This window comes from Halyomorpha halys, unplaced genomic scaffold (assembly GCF_000696795.3).
Source record: "Halyomorpha halys isolate HHAL.00 unplaced genomic scaffold, Hhal_1.1 Scaffold7.1, whole genome shotgun sequence".
NCBI lineage: Eukaryota > Metazoa > Arthropoda > Insecta > Hemiptera > Pentatomidae > Halyomorpha > Halyomorpha halys.
In genome coordinates, this window is record NW_027110368.1 from 635114 (window position 1) to 641529 (window position 6416).

General features: G+C 32.3%; 1 protein-coding gene across 2 annotated transcripts in view; it reads right to left on the reverse strand.

Annotated features, from left to right (window-relative positions):
- Nucleotides 1-1246, reverse strand: part of LOC106677146 (putative fatty acyl-CoA reductase CG5065) — a 79149-nt gene extending 77903 nt beyond the window's left edge. The window contains exon 1 of one of the 2 annotated variants that reach the window (XM_067048521.1): nt 1148-1246. The gene's annotated coding sequence lies outside the window, so the exon portion shown is untranslated. The remainder of the gene's footprint in view (nt 1-1147) is intronic. The other variant, XM_067048522.1, reaches the window with a different exon arrangement.
- Between the last annotated feature and the right edge of the window lie 5170 nt (nt 1247-6416).

The following is a 6416-nucleotide window of genomic DNA, read 5'->3' on the forward strand; positions in this document are numbered from 1 at the left end:
TTTCATAGAAAACCGCTCATTTACGTTGAAAAATAAGAGCAGGTGGTTTGTTTTCGATGTTTAATTAACGAACCCAAATTATCGTTATACTTAAGTTAGTTTTACGTGCGGTAATAAGTCAAAAATTGATAACTAAATAATAATTGAGTGATGATTATTACTCTAAAATAATTGGACTTAACTTTTCCATTTAAAGAATGAATTTGTTTGTATTAATATCAACGTTTTGGCGACACGAAGGATCAGCTGATTGAATCGCAACCTTCCCTGTTCTCTGGAAGGTTAAATATATATGAGATTAGGCATGAGCCCAAAAGTTTATTTTACGTTATTACTTAAATCGAGTGTATACATTTCAAAATTATTATTCTTTCTTTAAAAATATTTAGACTGACAATAAGAAAAAAAAGTCCCAAAGATGCCCGAATTCGACTATAACTTTGGCTAGTTTGGTTATGTGATTGTGTGTGTATTAAAATAAGGTAAAGACTTGGTAAGTGTGAAGTTGGAGTTGTGACACACTAGCCGGCTTCACTTTCACAATTAATGTTGCAACGAGGTAAAAATATTTCATATCATTACGTCGGAATGAATAAATTACCTGCATTACATGCGGGTATAGCATGATTTATTTGAAAAAAATATTTCTTTTCTTATTAGGATTAAAAGTAGTTAAGAGTCTAAGATATAATTAATTAGAATTCTTGGGATTGGATTTGTTTTGTTTACACGCAATTTCGTTCAAGGATACCGCTAAGGATGCCATTTTAAAAGTAATTATGGAGGTTAGAACGCAAAGTAATATAATAAAATATATGTGACTAAATGAATTGGAATCCAGTTTTTTCCTAGGGTTACAAATCTCCTCGTTATTGAAATGTCAGTTTTGCGTTTGGCATCCTCTGCATTGAAATAACTATTACACAAACCTAAATATTGAGTTTATTTCACATGCCAGATTTCCTTAAAGAAGATAAATCTATCTGTCTAAAGTAAGCTGACTCCTCACCTTAATTATAAACAATATTAGTTACCAACTTTTTTAGGTCAAAAAATAGTATGTGTAATGAAATAAAACCTGGTTGATTGAATCTCAAGATGGTTGATGAAGGGTATGAGAGAAAAATGAATACAAGGATCGACCTACCTGGAGCTGACAGCGACTGGGAACTATCCAATGGACTAGCGAAGTGTTGCCGTACCGCGAGCAAGCTTCCCACTGACCAGGTATCGGAGAGAGGTCTCAGGATCTCTTTTAGGGGGGATTGCAACATATTCCCCCCCTCCAGATCTTGAGGTTTCTACCGGCTCTTGAATTATCATACAGTGAAGGAATCACTAACTACACACAATACGCAGCAGGTGTAGGATTCCATTCAGGTGGTTACACAGGTTTGGAGCATTCTTCATGGAAACTATGTTATTAAAATTAAAATCCGTACCTGATTAAAATAATTCTTCTCTAGGTCCCAGGATAGAAATGGCTCAGATCCTTGTGTTTTCACGTAGTTAGAAAAAAGTATTCTAGAATAAAAGTAATAAACCGACAAAATGTTTTTCTTTAATTATATTATTTCAAAAATTTTTTGAGGCAAGGTAATTATTTATAAAATAAATCAAAAATTAGTATCCAATTCTGTCTCAACACTTTATTTTTCACTAGTCCAACGTTATTATAACCATTTATTATAAATGGTTTGTTATATGGTGGTGTATTTTATATTGTTGATAATCTTATAGAGAAAAATAAATGTTAATGTTTTTAAATTTTAAATAAATAGGTTTTGAACTTAGAATAAAGAAAATGACCTGGGCAGAATAGCCTCCATAGAATAGAAATTGTAAATTAATGTGAGGAAGAGTTTTGGATGTCCTTGAAGATGGCTAGAATGGCCGAAATGTTGGACTAGTAAAAAATAAAGTGTTGAGACAGAATGGGGTACTAATTTTTGATTTATTTTATAAAAAATGTTTTTCCTTACTCGATAATTTCGAAGATAGTGTGAGACAAAAGTCTGAATAGGATATTTTTGCAAATTATTCATTTTTAAAAAAATAATCACTTTATTTTCATTTGTTCCCCTTCTGACATTCACTAGTTTACAATTTGTTTACTCTCCTATCCTACCATCAGGGAAAAAATTAATACACAATAGCCCTTAATTGTAGATACAATAATTTAATCGGTAATAGTTTTTATTAAAATAATTGACACCACCAATAAAATTGATCAACTCAAACACTTAAATTGTTGAATCAATAATAAAAATAATTGTAAAACAACATTAAATCGCCATTATATAGGACAGAAATCGTATATAACCAACGATAATAAAAGCCAAAACGTATTAACGATATAAAGATATGAGGAAAGGGAAAATATATAATAAGAGAAAACTTATCATTAAAAAAAACAACTATAAAATGCAATCGATATAAAAGAAGACATTAAATTTAATCCTGATAATTGGAATCTAATTATATAATAATAATTAATTGTATTCCTCTCTCTCTTTCCTTAGGCTTTCATTACATTATGAGCTTAGATCCGTTTATGAATCTAGTCATTGAGAAAACTTCATTGTCGTACTTATATATTTAAAAAATCATTAATTACCCTAATAATACTGAATTATTATTGTCAAAATCAAGGGTTCCCAGGTCGCTGAGGTAGTTCTGTTCTTCAATGGAAATGTGAAAAAGCATCTACTAGCAAGTAGCAACTCGGTGTACCAATAACACCTTTTCATTGTCAAAAAACTGACAGGAGCATACTCATAACGGTTTATCTATACCAAAAACCTGTACCCCGGAATTACCAGGGAGTTGTGATGATAGTAAAAACCAGTTTGTTGTTGGAACGAACCTAATGTAAAAAAAAGAATCCTCGGCCTAACTTTTGATCCCTTCCCACCTTAATTTTTCCTTTCAATATCCTTTCCATGATCAAAGTGAAATGAGTGACTCCTGTGTCTGACATATTTCCTAGTCCTCCATGTTAGAGAGAGGGGTGGGCGTAGGACTAAGACCCTTTTATTCGAAATGCCTCACTGTTGATGAACACTGGGAGGCATTACAGCAAGAATTAGAAATGGAAATAGCTACCGATAGGCTTAGAAGAGGAAAGGCCCTAGGACTAGCTGACCAATGAATGAAATGAAGAAAACCAACAATCTATTATCAGACCTGCTCAAAGATATTTGAGAGCCTCTTAGGACCAAGCTATTAGAACTTATCCAGAAAATATGGCTGTGAAACACAGGCTGGGCAATTATAGAAGCATAATTCCTAGCATAAATAAGATTCCTTCGGGAGGCCTAAAAGACAATGTCTAATATCCTGCTAAACTGAATATCTCGGTATTACTATAATATTATAGGCGACCACGAAGCAGGATTCGGGAAGGCAGTCTAGACCAGATCTTCCCCTTAAAAAAGATAAAACAATGGGAAGTAGTTCAGGATGTGCACGTTTTATTTATCAATTTTAAAGTTGCCTATGCTTCAGAAAAAAGAATCCAGCGGCATCCCTTTCTTCGCTATAATTTACATTACTTATTACTCAATCAGGTCACTTATCAGTTTTCCTCTAGTATCTTCCGGCATGAGTGTTGTAGAAATTTCTTTAATAATCTCGTGTCCTTTCAAGGTGTGAGCAATGAGTATGTAAAGTATTGCTATCAATATACAATGCTGCTTGGCTGCCTAATTATTATATATCGCATTTTTAATATCGGAGGCTGTAACGAAAGACCAGCTTTTATAAAAATATATATTTTTTGGCACTTCAAGATTTTTAAACATCTGAATGGAGAGTAATGTCGAGTTCCGCAAAAGTGGAATGGTTATGCCAAGTAAGGTTTGAATGATTGAGAGAAAGTGGACTAAGCGTTGTAGATTAAAAAATTGTGTTTCAGGTCGATTTAAAAAGTTCATAATTAAAAAAAAGTATGTAGAATATTATAGCTTTCTCACTGTTATTATTTTATCTTTTCATACTAATCCTTAAATTTTCACAAAATTCGGACAAATTGGACGAGCTGTTTTCGAATTATAGGTCGAATTATAGTTTTAGGAATTATATTGTCTTTATTTTATGGAAAACAAGTTTACGCATAAATAAGCAGAAGTAATGAAGTGAATTGAAAAGTAATTCCATGGGACATTTAGTCCCCTAAAAATAACTGGAACTGGATAAGGATTGAACCAAAGGTTTATAATGATTAAAAAGATTTATATGGAATTTAGTTGGCATGAGGTTAAGGACAAAAGGGATATGGAGGTCATGGTATAGTGTTCGGTTGGAAACGTAATAGGGTGCATCGACTATAATTCTGAGGATTTTGGATCGAAAAGATTGCGTTTGATGTTCGACGGTTTAGCTGTTCCCCAAAGTTCAATTCCGAAGGTCCAGATAGGTCTGAGTATAGTTTTATAAATTAGAAGTTTGTTTTATATTGAGAGATGAGATGAGGTCCTGTTCATTAGTCGGTATAGTTGGCTGAATCGTCTGCTTGCCTTTTAAGTTTCAGGTGAGTCTTTTGTTTAGATGAATTCAAGATATCACACTGTGACGGAACTGGGTAGAGGAATATTATTAACAGTAACAGGTGGACATAAGCTGCGGGAGAGGGTGAAAGTCACTTGAGTGCATTTCAATTCATTGACTTTTATCCGCCAATGATTACACCATTGCTCAATCCGAGTGAGGTTTGTTTGGAGATTGGATGAGGCTGTTACAGGATCAGGATGGGAGGATAGGATAGCTGTATCATCGGAAAATGTAGACAGGTTTGGTAGACGTGTCGGGTTTGACGTGAATGTCAGCAGTGAAGAGGATGTAGAGGACAGAACACAAGACACTGCCATGGGGAACTCCTGCCTCGACCGGATAGATGTTTGAGTACTCAGAATCACTGCGTACTCGAAAGGAGCGATTTGAGATGTTGGGGGAGGTTAAGATATAAGGTTTGAGGTAATATGGACTTGGCTTGAAAACCATACCTGGTCAAAATAAATTAAAATGATATATATAAATGTGATCTGGTGGGATTTATTGGAATTAATTTTAATCCTCCAGTTTTTGATACAATGGAAGGGTCATTATTTATTTATATATACATATACATATATTACACCCTGTTTTATTTATTGTTACAGATTTGAGGAATAGCTGAGGTGTCATAGAAATAATTTAAGTTTAAATGTTGTTAATGAAGGGGCTTTATGGATGGATGGACGAGGTAGCACAGAGTATAAAAGATATTTTTAAAATCAAATCAAAAATTTTGTGTATTGACTTATTGGCATGCACTACGATAATGTTATTAATTGATTAAATACTTTTTTCGATTATTAGAAAGCTGTCGATTATAAATACTAATAGCTAAAAACAAAGGTTATAGGCCAAAGAACCTTATTAGCTATGGATTGAGCATAACAATAGATAAGATATTAAATTCATGCGCGGCTCTTATTCAATGAGAAAATAGAATTGATATCAATAGACAGGCTGGTTTCTCCTAATGTGCATATCTATTTTAAAAACTATTATCTGGCGTTGTGCAACTCGATTTTCGTGCAACTTTTGACGTGATATATATGCAATTTCCTGTTACATTAATTTTCAATTCGACCAAGTTTTTGTGGTTTCTATTCTTATCGGCAAAATAATACTAGTTTCTTCACTATTAATATTAATATTTCAACAATATAAAATAACCGAATGAGTGTTGATTAATAATAAACAAATTATTTTTTATGCAAGATTATGTGAATATATATATATACATATATTGATAACGTTTTTCCCAGACTGTTAATGATATGTATATTTGAGGTTCTAGAGGATCAGTTAATAAGAAAACTATATTGAGGCGACGTTTCGCAATTTTATTGTCTGCCTCATCATACCCTACAATGAAAATACAGTGTTTTTTGAAAAGATAATTTCATAACTAATTAATAAAAAAACTACAATATACAAAGGATAATGTAAGATCTATAACCATAAACATTACTTACGGCAGTCTATATCGGTGTGTTCTATATTGCTGTGATACTATTACCTCTAGGTTTGTGCCAGAATTGAATTGGGTTGAAATGAAAAAAACATAGGTTTTATTTTTTCCAAAACATAACCTTTTTTAGCAGGTAGTCAGTCCGTTATTTCTGTTTTGTATTTTGTCTATTTATTCATTTTAATATGTTGACCTCTCTATTTGTGTGTTTTAACGTATTTATTCATTAAATTATTTTATTTTATTAATACTATTTTTTTTATGTGTGTTTTTTTTAAACTTATTTATCCATTCAAGTGTTTCCTGTAACCGGTTTTTTTTTATTATATTTTCCTTTTAATCTATGTGTTAGTCTTATTCTCGTAAAATGTATCTATTTGTTTGTTCTTGGTAGACT